The sequence below is a fragment of the Lithobates pipiens genome, unplaced genomic scaffold, assembly GCF_037356315.1.
Source record: "Lithobates pipiens isolate NorthernLeopardFrog02 unplaced genomic scaffold, aLitPip1_a1.2 Scaffold_47, whole genome shotgun sequence".
NCBI lineage: Eukaryota > Metazoa > Chordata > Amphibia > Anura > Ranidae > Lithobates > Lithobates pipiens.
Window position 1 is genome coordinate 5,003,997 of NW_027507871.1, and position 22,349 is coordinate 5,026,345.

General features: G+C 50.2%; 1 protein-coding gene across 1 annotated transcript in view; it reads right to left on the reverse strand.

The window, feature by feature from the left end:
- Nucleotides 1–10,437, reverse strand: part of LRRC23 (leucine rich repeat containing 23) — a 39,365-nt gene extending 28,928 nt beyond the window's left edge. Inside the window, exon 1 of the mRNA XM_077467137.1 lies at nucleotides 10,316–10,437. The gene's annotated coding sequence lies outside the window, so the exon portion shown is untranslated. The remainder of the gene's footprint in view (nucleotides 1–10,315) is intronic.
- Nucleotides 10,438–22,349: the final 11,912 nt, after the last annotated feature.

Genomic DNA, 22,349 nt, shown 5'->3' on the forward strand with positions numbered 1-22,349 from the left:
TGGAGGACAGAGATGACAGAGCAGGCAGTATGGAGGACAGAGATGACAGAGCAGGCAGTATGGAGGACAGAGATGACAGAGCAGGCAGTATGGAGGACAGAGATGACAGAGCAGGCAGTATGGAGGACAGAGATGACAGAGCAGGCAGTATGGAGGACAGAGATGACAGAGCAGGCAGTATAGAGGACAGAGATGACAGAGCAGGCAGTATGGAGGACAGAGATGACAGATCAGGCAGTATGGAGGGCAGAGATGACAGAGCAGGCAGTATGGAGGACAGAGATGACAGATCAGGCAGTATGGAGGGCAGTGATGACAGAGCAGGCAGTATGGAGGACAGAGATGACAGAGCAGGCAGTATGGAGGACAGAGATGACAGAGCAGGCAGTATGGAGGACAGAGATGACAGAGCAGGCAGTATGGAGGACAGAGATGACAGAGCAGGCAGTATGGAGGACAGAGATGACAGAGCAGGCAGTATGGAGGACAGAGATGACAGAGCAGGCAGTATGGAGGACAGAGATGACAGATCAGGCAGTATGGAGGACAGAGATGACAGATCAGGCAGTATGGAGGACAGAGATGACAGAGCAGGCAGTATGGAGGACAGAGATGACAGAGCAGGCAGTATGGAGGACAGAGATGACAGAGCAGGCAGTATGGAGGACAGAGATGACAGAGCAGGCAGTATGGAGGACAGAGATGACAGAGCAGGCAGTATGGAGGACAGAGATGACAGAGCAGGCAGTATGGAGGACAGAGATGACAGAGCAGGCAGTATGGAGGACAGAGATGACAGAGCAGGCAGTATGGAGGACAGAGATGACAGAGCAGGCAGTATGGAGGACAGAGATGACAGAGCAGGCAGTATGGAGGACAGAGATGACAGAGCAGGCAGTATGGAGGACAGAGATGACAGAGCAGGCAGTATGGAGGACAGAGATGACAGAGCAGGCAGTATGGAGGACAGAGATGACAGAGCAGGCAGTATGGAGGACAGAGATGACAGAGCAGGCAGTATGGAGGACAGAGATGACAGAGCAGGCAGTATGGAGGACAGAGATGACAGAGCAGGCAGTATGGAGGACAGAGATGACAGAGCAGGCAGTATGGAGGACAGAGATGACAGAGCAGGCAGTATGGAGGACAGAGATGACAGAGCAGGCAGTATGGAGGACAGAGATGACAGATCAGGCAGTATGGAGGACAGAGATGACAGAGCAGGCAGTATGGAGGACAGAGATGACAGAGCAGGCAGTATGGAGGACAGAGATGACAGAGCAGGCAGTATGGAGGACAGAGATGACAGAGCAGGCAGTATGGAGGACAGAGATGACAGAGCAGGCAGTATGGAGGACAGAGATGACAGAGCAGGCAGTATGGAGGACAGAGATGACAGAGCAGGCAGTATGGAGGACAGAGATGACAGAGCAGGCAGTATGGAGGACAGAGATGACAGAGCAGGCAGTATGGAGGACAGAGATGACAGATCAGGCAGTATGGAGGACAGAGATGACAGAGCAGGCAGTATGGAGGACAGAGATGACAGAGCAGGCAGTATGGAGGACAGAGATGACAGAGCAGGCAGTATGGAGGACAGAGATGACAGAGCAGGCAGTATGGAGGACAGAGATGACAGAGCAGGCAGTATGGAGGACAGAGATGACAGAGCAGGCAGTATGGAGGACAGAGATGACAGAGCAGGCAGTATGGAGGACAGAGATGACAGAGCAGGCAGTATGGAGGACAGAGATGACAGAGCAGGCAGTATGGAGGACAGAGATGACAGAGCAGGCAGTATGGAGGACAGAGATGACAGAGCAGGCAGTATGGAGGACAGAGATGACAGAGCAGGCAGTATGGAGGACAGAGATGACAGAGCAGGCAGTATGGAGGACAGAGATGACAGAGCAGGCAGTATGGAGGGCAGAGATGACAGAGCAGGCAGTATGGAGGACAGAGATGACAGAGCAGGCAGTATGGAGGACAGAGATGACAGAGCAGGCAGTATGGAGGACAGAGATGACAGAGCAGGCAGTATGGAGGACAGAGATGACAGAAGCGGCAGTATGGAGGACAGAGATGACAGAACAGGCAGTATGGAGGACAGAGATGACAGAGCAGGCAGTATGGAGGACAGAGATGACAGAGCAGGCAGTATGGAGGGACAGAGATGACAGAGCAGGCAGTATGGAGGACAGAGATGACAGAGCAGGCAGTATGGAGGACAGAGATGACAGAGCAGGCAGTATGGAGGACAGAGATGACAGAGCAGGCAGTATGGAGGACAGAGATGACAGAGCAGGCAGTATGGAGGACAGAGATGACAGAGCAGGCAGTATAGAGGACAGAGATGACAGAGCAGGCAGTATGGAGGACAGAGATGACAGATCAGGCAGTATGGAGGACAGAGATGACAGAGCAGGCAGTATGGAGGACAGAGATGACAGAGCAGGCAGTATGGAGGGCAGAGATGACAGAGCAGGCAGTATGGAGGACAGAGATGACAGATCAGGCAGTATGGAGGACAGAGATGACAGAGCAGGCAGTATGGAGGACAGAGATGACAGATCAGGCAGTATGGAGGACAGAGATGACAGAGCAGGCAGTATGGAGGACAGAGATGACAGAGCAGGCAGTATGGAGGGCAGAGATGACAGAGCAGGCAGTATGGAGGACAGAGATGACAGAGCAGGCAGTATGGAGGACAGAGATGACAGAGCAGGCAGTATGGAGGACAGAGATGACAGATCAGGCAGTATGGAGGACAGAGATGACAGATCAGGCAGTATGGAGGACAGAGATGACAGAGCAGGCAGTATGGAGGACAGAGATGACAGATCAGGCAGTATGGAGGACAGAGATGACAGATCAGGCAGTATGGAGGACAGAGATGACAGAACAGGCAGTATGGAGGACAGAGATGACAGAGCAGGCAGTATGGAGGACAGAGATGACAGAGCAGGCAGTATGGAGGACAGAGATGACAGAGCAGGCAGTATGGAGGACAGAGATGACAGAGCAGGCAGTATGGAGGACAGAGATGACAGAGCAGGCAGTATGGAGGACAGAGATGACAGAGCAGGCAGTATGGAGGACAGAGATGACAGAGCAGGCAGTATGGAGGACAGAGATGACAGAGCAGGCAGTATGGAGGACAGAGATGACAGAGCAGGCAGTATGGAGGGCAGAGATGACAGAGCAGGCAGTATGGAGGACAGAGATGACAGAGCAGGCAGTATGGAGGACAGAGATGACAGAGCAGGCAGTATGGAGGACAGAGATGACAGAGCAGGCAGTATGGAGGACAGAGATGACAGAGCAGGCAGTATGGAGGACAGAGATGACAGAGCAGGCAGTATGGAGGACAGAGATGACAGAGCAGGCAGTATAGAGGACAGAGATGACAGAGCAGGCAGTATGGAGGACAGAGATGACAGATCAGGCAGTATGGAGGGCAGAGATGACAGAGCAGGCAGTATGGAGGACAGAGATGACAGATCAGGCAGTATGGAGGGCAGAGATGACAGAGCAGGCAGTATGGAGGACAGAGATGACAGATCAGGCAGTATGGAGGACAGAGATGACAGAGCAGGCAGTATGGAGGACAGAGATGACAGATCAGGCAGTATGGAGGACAGAGATGACAGAGCAGGCAGTATGGAGGACAGAGATGACAGAGCAGGCAGTATGGAGGACAGAGATGACAGATCAGGCAGTATGGAGGACAGAGATGACAGAGCAGGCAGTATGGAGGACAGAGATGACAGAGCAGGCAGTATGGAGGACAGAGATGACAGAGCAGGCAGTATGGAGGACAGAGATGACAGAGCAGGCAGTATGGAGGGCAGTGATGACAGAGCAGGCAGTATGGAGGACAGAGATGACAGAGCAGGCAGTATGGAGGGCAGAGATGACAGAGCAGGCAGTATGGAGGACAGAGATGACAGAGCAGGCAGTATGGAGGACAGAGATGACAGAGCAGGCAGTATGGAGGACAGAGATGACAGAGCAGGCAGTATGGAGGACAGAGATGACAGAGCAGGCAGTATGGAGGACAGAGATGACAGAGCAGGCAGTATAGAGGACAGAGATGACAGAGCAGGCAGTATGGAGGACAGAGATGACAGATCAGGCAGTATGGAGGGCAGAGATGACAGAGCAGGCAGTATGGAGGACAGAGATGACAGATCAGGCAGTATGGAGGGCAGAGATGACAGAGCAGGCAGTATGGAGGACAGAGATGACAGATCAGGCAGTATGGAGGACAGAGATGACAGAGCAGGCAGTATGGAGGACAGAGATGACAGATCAGGCAGTATGGAGGACAGAGATGACAGAGCAGGCAGTATGGAGGACAGAGATGACAGAGCAGGCAGTATGGAGGGCAGAGATGACAGAGCAGGCAGTATGGAGGACAGAGATGACAGAGCAGGCAGTATGGAGGACAGAGATGACAGAGCAGGCAGTATGGAGGACAGAGATGACAGAGCAGGCAGTATGGAGGACAGAGATGACAGAGCAGGCAGTATGGAGGACAGAGATGACAGAGCAGGCAGTATGGAGGACAGAGATGACAGATCAGGCAGTATGGAGGGCAGAGATGACAGAGCAGGCAGTATGGAGGACAGAGATGACAGATCAGGCAGTATGGAGGGCAGAGATGACAGAGCAGGCAGTATGGAGGACAGAGATGACAGATCAGGCAGTATGGAGGACAGAGATGACAGAGCAGGCAGTATGGAGGACAGAGATGACAGATCAGGCAGTATGGAGGACAGAGATGACAGAGCAGGCAGTATGGAGGACAGAGATGACAGAGCAGGCAGTATGGAGGACAGAGATGACAGATCAGGCAGTATGGAGGACAGAGATGACAGATCAGGCAGTATGGAGGACAGAGATGACAGATCAGGCAGTATGGAGGACAGAGATGACAGAGCAGGCAGTATGGAGGACAGAGATGACAGAGCAGGCAGTATGGAGGACAGAGATGACAGATCAGGCAGTATGGAGGACAGAGATGACAGAGCAGGCAGTATGGAGGACAGAGATGACAGAGCAGGCAGTATGGAGGACAGAGATGACAGAGCAGGCAGTATGGAGGACAGAGATGACAGAGCAGGCAGTATGGAGGACAGAGATGACAGAGCAGGCAGTATGGAGGGCAGAGATGACAGAGCAGGCAGTATGGAGGACAGAGATGACAGAGCAGGCAGTATGGAGGGCAGAGATGACAGAGCAGGCAGTATGGAGGACAGAGATGACAGAGCAGGCAGTATGGAGGGCAGAGATGACAGAGCAGGCAGTATGGAGGACAGAGATGACAGAGCAGGCAGTATGGAGGACAGAGATGACAGAGCAGGCAGTATGGAGGACAGAGATGACAGAGCAGGCAGTATGGAGGACAGAGATGACAGAGCAGGCAGTATAGAGGACAGAGATGACAGAGCAGGCAGTATGGAGGACAGAGATGACAGAGCAGGCAGTATGGAGGACAGAGATGACAGATCAGGCAGTATGGAGGACAGAGATGACAGATCAGGCAGTATGGAGGACAGAGATGACAGAGCAGGCAGTATGGAGGACAGAGATGACAGAGCAGGCAGTATGGAGGACAGAGATGACAGATCAGGCAGTATGGAGGACAGAGATGACAGAGCAGGCAGTATGGAGGACAGAGATGACAGATCAGGCAGTATGGAGGACAGAGATGACAGAGCAGGCAGTATGGAGGACAGAGATGACAGAGCAGGCAGTATGGAGGACAGAGATGACAGAGCAGGCAGTATGGAGGACAGAGATGACAGAGCAGGCAGTATGGAGGACAGAGATGACAGAGCAGGCAGTATGGAGGACAGAGATGACAGAATAGGCAGTATAGAGGGCAGAGATGACAGAGCAGGCAGTATGGAGGACAGAGATGACAGAGCAGGCAGTATGGAGGACAGAGATGACAGAGCAGGCAGTATGGAGGAGAGAGCTGACAGATCAGGCAGTATGGAGGACAGAGATGACAGAGCAGGCAGTATGGAGGAGAGAGATGACAGAGCAGGCAGTATGGAGGACATAGATGACAGAGCAGGCAGTATGGAGGACAGAGCAGGCAGTATAGAGGACAGAGATGACAGATCAGGCAGTATGGAGGGCAGAGATAACAGAGCAGGCAGTATGGAGGACAGAGATGGCAGAGCAGGCAGTATGGAGGACAGAGATGACAGAGCAGGCAGTATGGAGGACAGAGATGACAGATCAGGCAGTATGGAGGACAGAGATGACAGATCAGGCAGTATGGAGGACAGAGATGACAGAGCAGGCAGTATGGAGGACAGAGATGACAGATCAGGCAGTATGGAGGACAGAGATGACAGAGCAGGCAGTATGGAGGACAGAGATGACAGAGCAGGCAGTATGGAGGACAGAGATGACAGATCAGGCAGTATGGAGGACAGAGATGACAGAGCAGGCAGTATGGAGGACAGAGATGACAGAGCAGGCAGTATGGAGGACAGAGATGACAGAGCAGGCAGTATGGAGGACAGAGATGACAGAGCAGGCAGTATGGAGGACAGAGATGACAGAGCAGGCAGTATAGAGGGCAGAGATGACAGAGCAGGCAGTATGGAGGACAGAGATGACAGAGCAGGCAGTATGGAGGACAGAGATGACAGAGCAGGCAGTATGGAGGACAGAGATGACAGAGCAGGCAGTATGGAGGACAGAGATGACAGAGCAGGCAGTATGGAGGACAGAGCTGACAGATCAGGCAGTATGGAGGACAGAGATGACAGAGCAGGCAGTATGGAGGACAGAGATGACAGAGCAGGCAGTATGGAGGACATAGATGACAGAGCAGGCAGTATGGAGGACAGAGCAGGCAGTATAGAGGACAGAGATGACAGATCAGGCAGTATGGAGGGCAGAGATAACAGAGCAGGCAGTATGGAGGACAGAGATGGCAGAGCAGGCAGTATGGAGGACAGAGATGACAGAGCAGGCAGTATGGAGGACAGAGATGACAGAGCAGGCAGTATGGAGGACAGAGATGACAGATCAGGCAGTATGGAGGACAGAGATGACAGAGTAGGCAGTATGGAGGACAGAGATGACAGAGCAGGCAGTATGGAGGACAGAGATGACAGAGCAGGCAGTATGGAGGACAGAGATGACAGAATAGGCAGTATGGAGGACAGAGATGACAGAGCAGGCAGTATAGAGGACAGACATGACAGAACAGGCAGTATGGAGGACAGAGATGACAGAATAGGCAGTATGGAGGACGGAGATGACAGAGCAGACAGTATGGAGGACGGAGATGACAGAGCAGGCAGTATGGAGGACGGAGATGACAGAGCAGGCAGTATGGAGGACAGAGATGACAGAGCAGGCAGTATGGAGGACAGAGATGACAGATCAGGCAGTATGGAGGACAGAGCTGACAGATCAGGCAGTATGGAGGACAGAGATGACAGAGCAGGCAGTATGGAGGACAGAGATGACAGAGCAGGCAGTATGGAGGACAGAGATGACAGAGCAGGCAGTATGGAGGACAGAGATGACAGAGCAGGCAGTATGGAGGACAGAGCTGACAGATCAGGCAGTATGGAGGACAGAGATGACAGAGCAGGCAGTATGGAGGACAGAGATGACAGAGCAGGCAGTATGGAGGACATAGATGACAGAGCAGGCAGTATGGAGGACAGAGCAGGCAGTATAGAGGACAGAGATGACAGATCAGGCAGTATGGAGGGCAGAGATAACAGAGCAGGCAGTATGGAGGACAGAGATGACAGATCAGGCAGTATGGAGGACAGAGATGACAGAGCAGGCAGTATGGAGGACAGAGATGACAGAGCAGGCAGTATGGAGGACAGAGATGACAGAGCAGGCAGTATGGAGGACAGAGATGACAGATCAGGCAGTATGGAGGACAGAGATGACAGAGCAGGCAGTATGGAGGACAGAGATGACAGATCAGGCAGTATGGAGGACAGAGATGACAGAGCAGGCAGTATGGAGGACAGAGATGACAGAGCAGGCAGTATGGAGGACAGAGATGACAGAGCAGGCAGTATGGAGGACAGAGATGACAGAGCAGGCAGTATGGAGGACAGAGATGACAGAATAGGCAGTATAGAGGGCAGAGATGACAGAGCAGGCAGTATGGAGGACAGAGATGACAGAGCAGGCAGTATGGAGGACAGAGATGACAGAGCAGGCAGTATGGAGGACAGAGATGACAGAGCAGGCAGTATGGAGGACAGAGCTGACAGATCAGGCAGTATGGAGGACAGAGATGACAGAGCAGGCAGTATGGAGGACAGAGATGACAGAGCAGGCAGTATGGAGGACATAGATGACAGAGCAGGCAGTATGGAGGACAGAGCAGGCAGTATAGAGGACAGAGATGACAGATCAGGCAGTATGGAGGGCAGAGATAACAGAGCAGGCAGTATGGAGGACAGAGATGGCAGAGCAGGCAGTATGGAGGACAGAGATGACAGAGCAGGCAGTATGGAGGACAGAGATGACAGATCAGGCAGTATGGAGGACAGAGATGACAGATCAGGCAGTATGGAGGACAGAGATGACAGAGCAGGCAGTATGGAGGACAGAGATGACAGATCAGGCAGTATGGAGGACAGAGATGACAGAGCAGGCAGTATGGAGGACAGAGATGACAGAGCAGGCAGTATGGAGGACAGAGATGACAGATCAGGCAGTATGGAGGACAGAGATGACAGAGCAGGCAGTATGGAGGACAGAGATGACAGAGCAGGCAGTATGGAGGACATATATGACAGAGCAGGCAGTATAGAGGACAGAGATGACAGATCAGGCAGTATAGAGGGCAGAGATAACAGAGCAGGCAGTATGGAGGACAGAGATGACAGAGCAGGCAGTATGGAGGACAGAGATGACAGAACAGGCAGTATGGAGGACAGAGATGACAGAATAGGCAGTATGGAGGACAGAGATGACAGAGCAGGCAGTATAGAGGACAGACATGACAGAACAGGCAGTATGGAGGACAGAGATGACAGAATAGGCAGTATGGAGGACGGAGATGACAGAGCAGACAGTATGGAGGACGGAGATGACAGAGCAGGCAGTATGGAGGACGGAGATGACAGAGCAGGCAGTATGGAGGACAGAGATGACAGAGCAGGCAGTATGGAGGACAGAGATGACAGATCAGGCAGTATGGAGGACAGAGCTGACAGATCAGGCAGTATGGAGGACAGAGATGACAGAGCAGGCAGTATGGAGGACAGAGATGACAGAGCAGGCAGTATGGAGGACAGAGATGACAGATCAGGCAGTATGGAGGACAGAGACGACAGAGCAGGCAGTATGGAGGACAGAGATGACAGAGCAGGCAGTATGGAGGACATAGATGACAGAGCAGGCAGTATGGAGGACAGAGCAGGCAGTATAGAGGACAGAGATGACAGATCAGGCAGTATGGAGGACAGAGATAACAGAGCAGGCAGTATGGAGGACAGAGATGGCAGAGCAGGCAGTATGGAGGACAGAGATGACAGAGCAGGCAGTATGGAGGACAGAGATGACAGAGCAGGCAGTATGGAGGACAGAGATGACAGATCAGGCAGTATGGAGGACAGAAATGACAGAGTAGGCAGTATGGAGGACAGAGATGACAGAGCAGGCAGTATGGAGGACAGAGATGACAGAGCAGGCAGTATGGAGGGCAGAGATAACAGAGCAGGCAGTATGGAGGACAGAGATGACAGAGCAGGCAGTATGGAGGACAGAGATGACAGAACAGGCAGTATGGAGGACAGAGATGACAGAATAGGCAGTATGGAGGACAGAGATGACAGAGCAGGCAGTATAGAGGACAGACATGACAGAACAGGCAGTATGGAGGACAGAGATGACAGAATAGGCAGTATGGAGGACAGAGATGACAGAGCAGGCAGTATGGAGGACGGAGATGACAGAGCAGGCAGTATGGAGGACAGAGATGACAGAGCAGGCAGTATGGAGGACAGAGATGACAGAGCAGACAGTATAGAGGACAGAGATGACAGAGCAGGCAGCATGGAGGACAGAGATGACAGAGCAGACAGTATAGAGGACAGAGATGACAGAGCAGACAGTATAGAGGACAGAGATGACAGAGCAGGCAGTATAGAGGACAGAGATGACAGAGCAGGCAGCATGGAGGACAGAGATGACAGAGCAGACAGTATAGAGGACAGAGATGACAGAGCAGACAGTATAGAGGACAGAGATGACAGAGCAGGCAGTATAGAGGACAGTGTAGGGGATAAAGTCTCCCTTGGGTCACCTCTCGCTCGCTCTTCTTTCTCTCTCTTCAGGTCTCTACAGACTTTGTCACTGCAGGAAATCTCAGAAAGCGTCGCCGGTTGCCGTAGAAACTGCTGGAAGTGTAAACAGACAAGTCTAGCAGTAAAATCCCCGCCCCTTCAGGCCCCGCCCTCGCCAGCAGCAGCCATTGTTACTGGTTACTATAGCAGCACAGTCATGCCTCATTCCACAAAGACACATGGGGCGGTGGATTTAGATCAATAGTTATGATATGTTCAGAACTTACAATCGTAAAATAATCGATTGCATCTGTTTCCTCATAATCTAAGTGATCGGATTGAATTGATTAATGCTCAATGATCAATAATAATCCGCCCTGGCTGATCAAATCAGTTTGATCGAATCCTGTCGAAGTCAAGTCTAAACTGATCAGAAAGGAAGTTATAGCCAATAGATTATTTGCAGATTCGATCAATATGATCAAATCACACATCGATCGGATAATAAAAAATCTAAACGGGTGTTCACAATTATAATACTCCTTCCCCTTCCCTGACTTACAGGGGGGGGGGGGGGGGAGTCTCAGACAAGTTCTGCCCCAAATGGTGACGTTGCCCGTAGCAACCAATCAGCTTCTAGCTTAGAAAACGAAGGCTCCATTCTCACCCGCTTCTCGTTTTGTGTTGCGCACTTTAGCGCGTTTTTTGGCACCTTTGTGGAGCGACAGCCCATCAACTTGAATGGGCTCGCTGTCGCGCCTTACAAGCCCAATTACCATTTTTTTGGTTGCCAAGCGCGTTTGGTCACATGTAAAAAAAAATGCTCAGTCGCTGCCGATATTAACCACTTCAATACCAGGGGGCACTTAAACACCTTCCTGCCCAGACCAATTTTGAGCTTTCAGCGCTGTCGCACTTTGAATGACAATTGCGCGGTCGTGCTACACTGTACCCAAATGAAATTTTTATCATTTTTTCCCCACAAATAGAGCTTTCTTTTGGTGGTATTTGATCACCTCTGCGGTTTTTATTTTTTGTTCTACAAATAAAAAAATACCGAAAATTTTGAAAAAAAAAATGTTTTTTTTGTTTCAGTTTCAAAACTTTGTAAATAAGTACGTTTTCTCCTTCACGGATGGGCACTGATGGGGCTACACTGATGGGCACTGATAAGGCGGCACTGATGGGCACCAATGAAGTGGCACTGATGAGGTGGCATTGATGGACACTGATAGGCGGCACTGATAGGCGACACTGATAGGCGACACGGATGGACACTGATAGGTGGCACAAATTGGCACTGATAGCTGGCACGGATTGGCATGGATGGGTGGCACAGATGGGCATGGGTAGGCGGCACAGATGGGCATTGATAGGCGGCACAGATGGGCATGGGTGGGCACTGATAGGCAGCACAGGTGGGCACTGATAGGCGGCACAGGTGGGCACTCATTAGCGGCACAGGTGGGCACTCATTAGCAGCACAGGTGGGCACTCATTAGCAACACAGGTGTTATACTGTACTAATGGATGCCAATCAGTGCCAAACAATAATGCATGCCAATCAGTGATGCCCATTGTGGGCACTGATTGCCATCCATTATGGGCACTGATTGGCATCCATTGTGCCTGACTGGCATCCCTGGTGGTCTAGGGAGGATTACCTCTGCTGGGCATCCCTGGTGGTCTGGTGGCGTCCCTGGTGGTCCAGTGTGGGCATCCTTGGGGGGGCTGTGCTGATAATCGATCAGCACAGACCCCCCCTGTCAGAGGAGCAGCCGATCGGCTCTCCTCTACTCGCGTCTGACAGACGCGAGTGAGGGAAAGCCGATCACCGGCTCTTCCCATTTACACTGTGATCAGCCGTGATGCGTGCCCGCAACAACGATCGCCGCGATGCGTGCCCCCGGGGGCGCGCAGCGGCTCATAATCCTGATCACGTCATATGACGTCCGGTCAGGATTATGAAACCACTTTGCCGCCGTCTATTTGTAATAGGGCGGGCGGCAAGTGGTTAAGAAATATTGGCGCCGCAAGCACGACGCGCCCCTCCCTACGCGTTTCTGCTTGCTGTTTCCTTCTCAACTCAGATGTGAATGCAGCCCAAAAACTTTTTCAAGCCGATTGGCTGCGCTCGCGGTGCGGGAAGACACTGCAAAAGTGCGAATTTTCCCCACACCGCACAGAAACGTGCTGCCCTTTTTGCAGACGCGCGCAGGTGCCATTAGGTCTAGGAAACGGGGGGGGGGGGGGAAGGGGGCATTCGCGGCCACCAAAATGAATGAATGATGCCACAGTACCATGCAGGTTGGTCTGGTGGGGTTTTAAAAATGGCGCCTGCGTGCCTAACAACCAATGAGCCATCAACTGTCAGTGGGGTTCTACTTTCGGGTCTGGCGGCGGGATTGACGATGGATCTACACTGGGGGGAGGGGGGGGGGGCATTAGGAATTGTCAAAAACTGCCTACTGACATTTTTACAGTAGATCCTTTTTTTTTTTTGGTGAATGGATAGTGGTACTATGCACCCCATACTCATTCACATCCACATTCTGATAAGCCCTGAGACCCCCACAACCACAGCCCGGGGTTGTGGGGAAGAGGCCCATGCCCCCATTAACAAGGTGCTTTGGAAAGGGGGCTGGGCCTCCCCCCCGCCTCAAAGCACCCCCCCACATGTTGAGGGCATGTGACCTGGTAAGGTTCAGGAGGGGGTGGAGGGTTCGCTCAGCCCCTCCCTTTCCTGACCTGCTGGGTTGGATGCTCAGATAAGGGTCTGGTATGGATTTTGGGGGGGGGGGGGGCACACCACTGTTTTAAAAATGTTGGAGTTGGGTTCCCCTCAAAATCAAAAGCCAGACCTGGAGGGCCTGGTAGGGATTGGGGGGAGGAGACCCCGTTTTTTCCCAGATTTTTTTTTTTATTGCCGGCAAATCTTTTTTTTTTTTTTACAGTCAGCTGTCAGCGTGGCATCCCGCTGACAGCTGATGACTCATCGGTTGCTAAGGACGTGGCGGCCAGCTTCCCGGACCCGCTCGTTAACAACCAGCTATTCAGAGTTTGTGATCGAAAAAACAAAAAAATAAATGCAAAACGCATGTAAAAACACGTTTTTTTGGTGCGGGTCCATTGAAGTTTATTACACGCAAAACCCCGATCTGCTGCAGGAAAAAAAAAACAAGTCCCTGACCCTTTTTCAAAAACGCACCGGATGAAAAAACGCACAGATGTAAATGTCTACCATAAGAAACCATGTTAAATGGACTGTAGTGCGTTTCTGCAAACTGCAAAACGCACTTAAAAAAAATGCATAGCTGTATTTGCTAGGGTCAAACCCCGCCCCCCCCAAAAAACGAAAAATCCTGCTGCTGCGACTTTACTGCAGCTATTGAAAAAAAAAAAAAACATGATACATTGTAATCAGTAGTAACGAATTGTAAATGCAGAAAACATACTAAAAAACATAATACGCTTTTCTAAGAGGAATTTTGATTGCGGCTTGGCCCCTCCCTCTCCGCAGGTGCGCAACATTTTTGATTGTCTGTCACATGTGCCGGTGCGCCACCAAGGCCATCAAGTTGTACGTGGCGTCCACGCAGGTGCACGTTATAGAGCTGCTGGATCTCCTCGACTGCACTGGACCTCGTTTGCACGCGCGCGCGTGGGTGCCCTGCACATGTGCAGCTGTTCCAAAGGTCTCTGCTGGGTCACAAAGCCCAGCAGAGCTGTTCAGCACATCTGCGCATGTGTGGATGGAGACATGGATGGATAGATAGGGACATGGATGGATGGAGACATGAATGGATGGATGGCTGGAGACATGGATGGATGGAGACATGGATGGATAAAGACATGGACGGATGGATGGATGAATGAAGACATGGATGGATGGATGGATGGATAAAGACATGGACGGATAGATAGGGACATGGATGGAGACATGGATGGATAGATAGGGACATGGATGGATGGATGGAGACATGGATGGATGGATGGATAAAGACATGGGCGGATGGATGGAGACATGGATGGATGGAGACATGGATGGATGGATGGATGGATAAAGACAGGGATGGATGGAGACATGGATGTATGGATAAAGACAGGGATGGATGGATGGAGACATGGATGGATGGATGGTTAAAGATAGGGATGGATGGATGGAGACATGGATGGATGGATGGATGGAGACATGGATGGATGGATGGAGACATGGATGGATGGATGGATGGTATGGTGGAGACATGGATGGATAGAGACATGGATGGATGGATGGATGGATGGATAGATGGAGACATGGATGGATGGATGGAGACATGGATGGATGGATGGTATGGTGAAGACATGGATGGATTGATGGAGACATGGATGGATGGATGGATAAAGACAGCGATGGATGGATGGAGACATGGATGGATGGATGGAGACATGGATGGATTGATGGAGACATGGATGGATGGATGGATGGATGGAGACATGAATGGATGGATGGTATGGTGGAGACATGGATGGATGGATGGATGGATAAAGACATGGATGGATGGATGGATGGATGGATGGAGACATGGATGGATGGATGGAGACATGGATGGATGGATGGTATGGTGGAGACATGGATGGATATAGATATGGATGGATGGATGGATAGATGGAGACATGGATGGATGGGTGGATGGATGGATGGAAACGTGGATGGATGGATGGAGACATGGATGGATGGATGGTATGGTGGAGACATGGATGGATAGAGATATGGATGGATGGATGGATAGATGGAGACATGGATGGATGGATGGAGACATGGATGGATGGAGACGTGGATGGATGGATGGTATAGTGGAGACATGGATGGATAGGGACATGGATGGATGGATAGATGGAGACATGGATGGGTAAAGACATGGATGGATGGATGGATGGTATGGTGGAGACATGGATGGATAGAGACATGGATGAATGTATGTATGGATGGATGGAGACATGGATGGATGGATGGTATGGTGGAGACGTGGATGGATAGAGACATGGATGGATGGATAGATGGAGACATGGATGGATGGATGGAGACATGGATGGATGGATGGTATGGTGGAGACATGGACGGATGGATGGATAGAGACATGGACGGATGGATGGATAGAGACATGGATGGATGGACAGATGGAGACATGGATGGATAGCGACATGGATGGATAGAGACATGGATGGATAGATGGAGACATGGATGGATGGATGGATAGATGGAGACATGGATGGATGGATGGATGGATAGATGGAGACATGGATGGATGGATAGATGGAGACATGGATGGATGGATGGATAGATGGAGACATGGATGGACGGATGGATAGATGGAGACATGGATGGATGGATGGATAGATGGAGACATGGATGTATGGATGGATAGATGGAGACATGGATGGATGGATGGATGGATGGATAGATGGAGACATGGATGGATGGATAGATGGAGACATGGATATATGGATGGATAGATGGAGACATGGATGGATGGATGGATGGATAGATGGAGACATGGATGGATGGATAGATGGAGACATGGATGGATGGATGGATAGATGGAGACATGGATGGATGGATGGATGGATAGATGGAGACATGGATGGACGGATGGATGGATGGAGACATGGATGGATGGATGGATAGATGGAGACATGGATGGACGGATGGATGGATGGAGACATGGATGGATGGATGGATAGATGGAGACATGGATGGATGGATGGATGGATGGAGACATGGATGGACGGATGGATAGATGGAGACATGGATGGATAGATGGAGACATGGATGGATGGATGGATGGATGGATGGATGGATGGAGGGGGAGAGGGAGGGGCCGGAGCCAGGTACACGCATGTCGTCTTAAAGTTCGGGTTTAATCGATGCTTTTCACGTGTTTGAAGGGGGAAAGTGGGAGGAAAATGGAGGAGAAATGCGAGAAGCGCATATAAACGTGTATGGGGCCGCATACAATTTTAACTGCAACGCGTTTAAAATGTGAATGCGTTTTTTGTAACAAAAATCACACATCTTTATAGAGACAACCCCTTAAAGAAATGTAACAATCTGATTTGAATGATACTAAATATTTTATCAGCATAGAAAACACTTTTGATAAACAATCAGTGTAATTATTTCCGATGTCTAGTAGAATTTCTCACACACCTTGGGTGACATCTAGTGGACATTTGTGTACATTACACCTTCACCCTCTAAGGGAGATCTTAAAGCAGAACTAAACCCTCCCACCCACCAATGAACATTCCACCCTCATGCTGATCACATTAGTAAATAGCCAGGAAGGGAGATTAGATTTCACTTATCTTAAACCATTTTTTTAAATATTTCTTTAGTTACTTCCTGGTTTCTGGCCTAGGCCAAAATTATGTCATACATCCCAGGAGTCTTCATGGGCATTTTTTTTTATTACATGTGGAGGAGGGGCTTTCTCAGCTAAGCACAGCATCCTACCTGCATGCCTGAGCTAAGGGCAAATGGATTCCAGTGAGTAAATGCTACATCAATCATCTGCCCTTACTCAAGATGGCCACAACTAGAAATGCAAGGGGGGTGTATTTCTAAGTGATTTCTAGGCAAAATAAAGCATGGAGACGTGGATGGATGGAGACATGAATGGATGGAGACATGGATGGATGGATGGAGACATGGATGGATGGATGGAGACATGAATGGATGGATGGAGACATGGATGGATGGATGGAGACATGGAGACATGAATGGATGGATGGAGACATGGATGGATGGATGGAGACATGAATGGATGGATGGAGACATGGATGGATGGATGGAGACATGGATGGATAGATAGGGACATGGATGGATGGAGACATGAATGGATGGGTGGATGGATGAAGACATGGACAGATGGATGGATGGAGACATGGATGGATAAAGACATGGACGGATGGATGGAGACATGGATGGATAAAGACATGAACGGATCAATGGATGGATGGAGACATGGATGGATGGAGACATGGATGGATAGATAGGGACATGGATGGATGGAGACATGGATGGATAGATAGGGACATGGATGGATGGATGGATGGAGACATGGATGGATGGATGGATAGATGGAGACATGGATGGATGGATAAAGACATGGATGGATGGAGACATGGATGGAGACATGGATAGATGGAGACATGGATGGATGGATGGAGACATGGACGGATGGATAGATGGAGACATGGATGGATAGATAAAGACATGGACGGATGGATGGATGGAGAAATGGATGGATGGATGGAGACATGGATGGATGGATGGAGACATGGATGGATGGATGGTATGGTGGAGACATGGATGGATAGAGACATGGATGGATAAATAGATGGAGACATAGATGGATGGATGGAGACATGGATGGATAGATGGATGGATGGAGACATGGATGGATGGATGGAGACATGGATGGATGGATGGAGACATGGATGGATGGATGGTATGGTGGAGACATGGATGGATAGAGACATGGATGGATAGATGGAGACATAGATGGAGGGAGACATGGATGGATGGATGGAGACATGGATGGATGGATGAAGACATGGATGGTATAGTGGAGACGTGGATGGATGGATGGATAGATGGAGACATAGATGGAGGGAGACATGGATGGAGGGATAGATGGAGGGAGACATGGATGGATGGATGGATGGATAGATAGAGACATGGATGGATGGATGGATGGATGGAGACATGGATGGATGGATGGAGACATGGATGGATGGATGGAGACATGGATGGTATAGTGGAGACGTGGATGGATGGATGGATAGATGGAGACATAGATGGAGGGAGACATGGATGGAGGGATAGATGGAGACATAGATGGAGGGAGACATGGATGGATGGATGGATGGATAGATAGAGACATGGATGGATGGATGGATGGATGGATGGAGACATGGATGGATGGATGGATAGATAGAGACATGGATGGATGGATGGATGGATAGATAGAGACATGGATGGATGGATGGATGGTATGGTGGAGACATGGATGGATAGATAGAGACATGGATGGATGGATGGAGACATGGATGGATGGTATGGTGGAGACATGGATGGATAGATAGAGACATGGATGGAGGGACTAGAGCAGTATGAGGGGGAGAGGAACATGTGGGGGTAACCAGAGCAGCATGGGGGGGGATAGAGGAGCACATGGGGTAACCAGAGCAGCATAGCGAGGAACAGAGGAGCATGCAGGGGACCAGCAGAGCACATGGGGGACCAGAGCAGCATGGGGGGGTAGGAATAGAGGAGCAGCATGGGGGGGTAATAGAGGAGCAGCATGGGGGGGTAATAGAGGAGCAGCATGGGGGGGTAATAGAGGAGCAGCATGGGGGGGTAATAGAGGAGCAGCATGGGGGGGTAATAGAGGAGCATAGGGGGGGTAATAGAGGAGCATAGGGGGGGTAATAGAGGAGCATAGGGGGGACAGACTGGGAGTTTCTCACTTTCCTGCCTAATCTTGTCCCACTGGGGGTGGGGGGGGGGGCCAACCTGATTCTTTGCCCCGGGTGAAATGTCTAGCTTCCTCACTGGAACTGCCTATAAGAGAAATATTGTAGAAAGGCTAGTGAGGGGGCGCTTGGGTGGCAGGCCGGGGGGCGGGTTTGTCCGGCCGGCATGGGAGAGACCTGTGAAAGTGGGCCAGTCTCAATGGTTGGGACCCCTCTGTGGGGTTGTCTGGTACATGGGGTACGTCTCGGGTTTGACTCAGAATAGGCAGAATGTAGGTGACTGCAGATGGCGGGTATCTTCGGTGTGTTGGGACTGGAGGTCTAAGTGGAAGAAAAGTTTGTGGCGGTGACCCGGTTGTGCAGGTTGTGCAGGTTGTTGTGTTGTAGTTGCCCTCAAAGACCACCAAGATTTATTTGAACACTTTTGGCTGATGGTTGTGTTAAGTATTAGGTGTGATGGATTTTCACACTTGCTGGTGACATATTGATGGGAAGAAGTCGGGGGCTGGGAGCGCAGCTCACCGCCAACACCATGACGGCTCCGGCCCAGGCGCTGAGATTTCACAGAGCCGCATTCTCCTGGGCCAGCAGCAAATGCCTCCCCAATGCACGGACCTACAGACATTAGATGACGGGCGTCCTTGCATGCGGGGGACAAATGTTCTCAGAAACGATTGATGCACGGTCATGGGGGGGGGTGGGGAGCTGTGGGCGCTGGCTGCCTCCATGGAAAAAAACAAAACAGCGATCGGTTGAAAAAAAATCTATCAAAGACGATTGATTTTTCCCTCAAGCAGCGTTGGGGGGGGGGGGGGGAGTGGGGGAGGGGAGGGGTCAATTACAGCCACGTTTTCCCAATCCGACAAACAGCCAGACCAGATGATGTTCTCTAATGTCTGTAGAGGCCGGCTTCAGAAAATCGATGAGGACCCTGGATGATGTCTGAACAAAGATAGTGCCGGGATCCCGGAGAGGAGCGTAGATGGTGGCATTGTCACCGGGGATACCGCAATCACTGCCAAAGGAAACAAATACCGGCAAATGTTACACCGACACACCGAGGGGAGATTTATTACAACTGGAGAGTGCAGAATCTGCTGCAGCTGTGCATGGGAGCCAATCAGCTTCTCACTTCAGCTTGTTGAGTGAAGCTTTGACAATAAAACCTGGAAGCTGATTGGTTTCTATGCAGAGCTGCACCAGATTTTCCATCTGCATGATGCAAATACAGATTTGCAACCCGATTATATAGCTATGGACTTCAGGTATCACATACTTTTTCCTGATGCCTAGGAGGTGTTTTTTTTTATATATACATGTCTCCATATAAATTGGCCAACAGGAGGCAGCATAGGTATACAAATATCAGTCTCCACATACTCCAAAGTTCGGGGTTGTGGATTAGGGATGAGCCGAACACCCCCCGGTTCGGTTCGCACCAGAACTTTCGAACGGACCCCGCGTTCGTAACGAACGTTAGAACCCCATTGAAGTCTATGGGACTCGAACGTTCGAAATGAAAAGTGCTAATTTTAACGGCTAATATGCAAGATACTGTCCTAAAAAGGGTTTGGGGACCTGGCTCCTGCCCCAGGGGACATGGGTCAATGCCTAAATTTTTTTTAAAAATGGCCGTTTTGGCGGGAGCACTGATTTTAATGACGATTAAAGTGAAAAAAAAGTGAAATATTCCTTTAAATATGGTCCCTAGGGGGGTGTCTGTAGTATGCCTGTGAAGTGCCACGTGTTTCCCGTGTTTAGAACAGTCCCTGCACAAAATGACATTAAACGGAAATAACACCATTTAAAACTGCTTGCGGTTTTAATGTTATATCTGGTTCCTGCAATATGGATGAAAATCATTGAGAAAAATGGCATGGGTAGCCCTCCCTGCCCATTACCAGCCTATTTGGGTCTTGTACGCATATTAAGGGGAACCCTGTACCCATATTAAAAAAAGGAAATGCGTGTGGCCCCCAGGCCCTATATACTCAGAACAGCAGTATACAGGCGGTGCAAACAAGACAGGGACTGTGTAGGTTTGTTGTGTTAAGTTGAATCTGTTTGTAATTTTCAACTGGTACATTTTTAAAGTGTAGTTCCAGTCAAAAAAACTATTTTTAAGCTTTTTGGAAAACATAGGGAAGGGTTATCACCCCTGTATAATTTGTTTTGTCGTCCATCTTTTTTCATCTCACTTGCTGTTGTCTCCTTCCGTTTGCAAGTAGGAGATGTTTGTAAGTTGGATGTTTGAAAGTAGGGGCCTGCCCTATATGCTCTGCAGAAATGGCGGAACAAGGTGTTGGTTTTGCCACAACATTGTAAGCCCTGAAAGTGACTCTTGGTGGGCGCTGGAGCGCCCTGCTGTGAACGATTATATCAAGAATTGTAATTACATGCCATTGTTGAACAGTGGTAGAAAAATTGACCTTTGGTGGTTGTGGTGCTGGTGCCACAACACTATAAGTCCTGACCGTTACTCTGGGTGGGCACAGGAACGGGCCCTCCTGTGAAATATTATATCAAGAATTGTAATTAAACGCCCCTGTTAAACAGGGGCAGAAAAATTGGGCCTTAGGCACTGGTGCTGGTGCCACGACACTGCAACCTCTCCCATATACTCTAGTTTTATTGCAGGAATTAGCCCCGCTGCAAAGCATTGCATCAAAAATTGTAATTAAACACCCCTGTTAAACAGGGGCAGAAAAATTGGGCCTTAGGCACTGGTGCTGGTGCCACCACACTGCAACCTCTCCCATATACTCTAGTTTTATTGCAGGAATTAGCCCTGCTGCAAAGCATTGCATCGAAAATTGTAATTAAACGCCCCTGTTAAACAGGGGCAAAAAAATTGGGCCTTAGGCACTGGTGCTGGTGCCACCACACTGCAACCTCTGCCATATACTCTAGTTTTATTGCAGGAATTAGCCCTGCTGCAAAGCATTGCATCAAAAATTGTAATTAAACGCCCCTGTTAAACAGGGGCAGAAAAATTGGGCTGATGGCATCACCCAGAACCAGAAATGTTCTTCCAACATATCAGCGGAGGAGGAAGAGGATAGACAATCAACATAACAGGACAGTCACTCAGCATCAGCATAGGCAGTCTTGAAGGGATGTGATATTTCAAAAAAAATTATTCTGTTACATCAGCTTCAGGTGCTTGGTAGCTGTGGGTGATCCAAGACTGATTCATCTTGATGAAGGTCAGTCGATCAACTGATTCGGTGGACAGGCGCACCCTGTGATCGGTAACAAAGCCACCAGCAGCACTGAAGGTGCGTTCTGAAAGAACGCTGGATGCAGGACAGGCCAGTAGCTCAATTGCATACTGTGCAAGCTCTGGCCAGTGATCCGTCCTCAAGACCCAGTAAGCCAGAGGATTTTCGGTGGGAAAGGTGTCCAAGTCTGACCTTGCCCCTAGGTATTCCTGCACCATGTAAATCAGACGCTGGCGATGGTTGCTGGAACCAATCATACCTTGGGGCTGCGGACTAAAAAATTGTCTGAAAGCATCGGTCAGATGGCCACCTT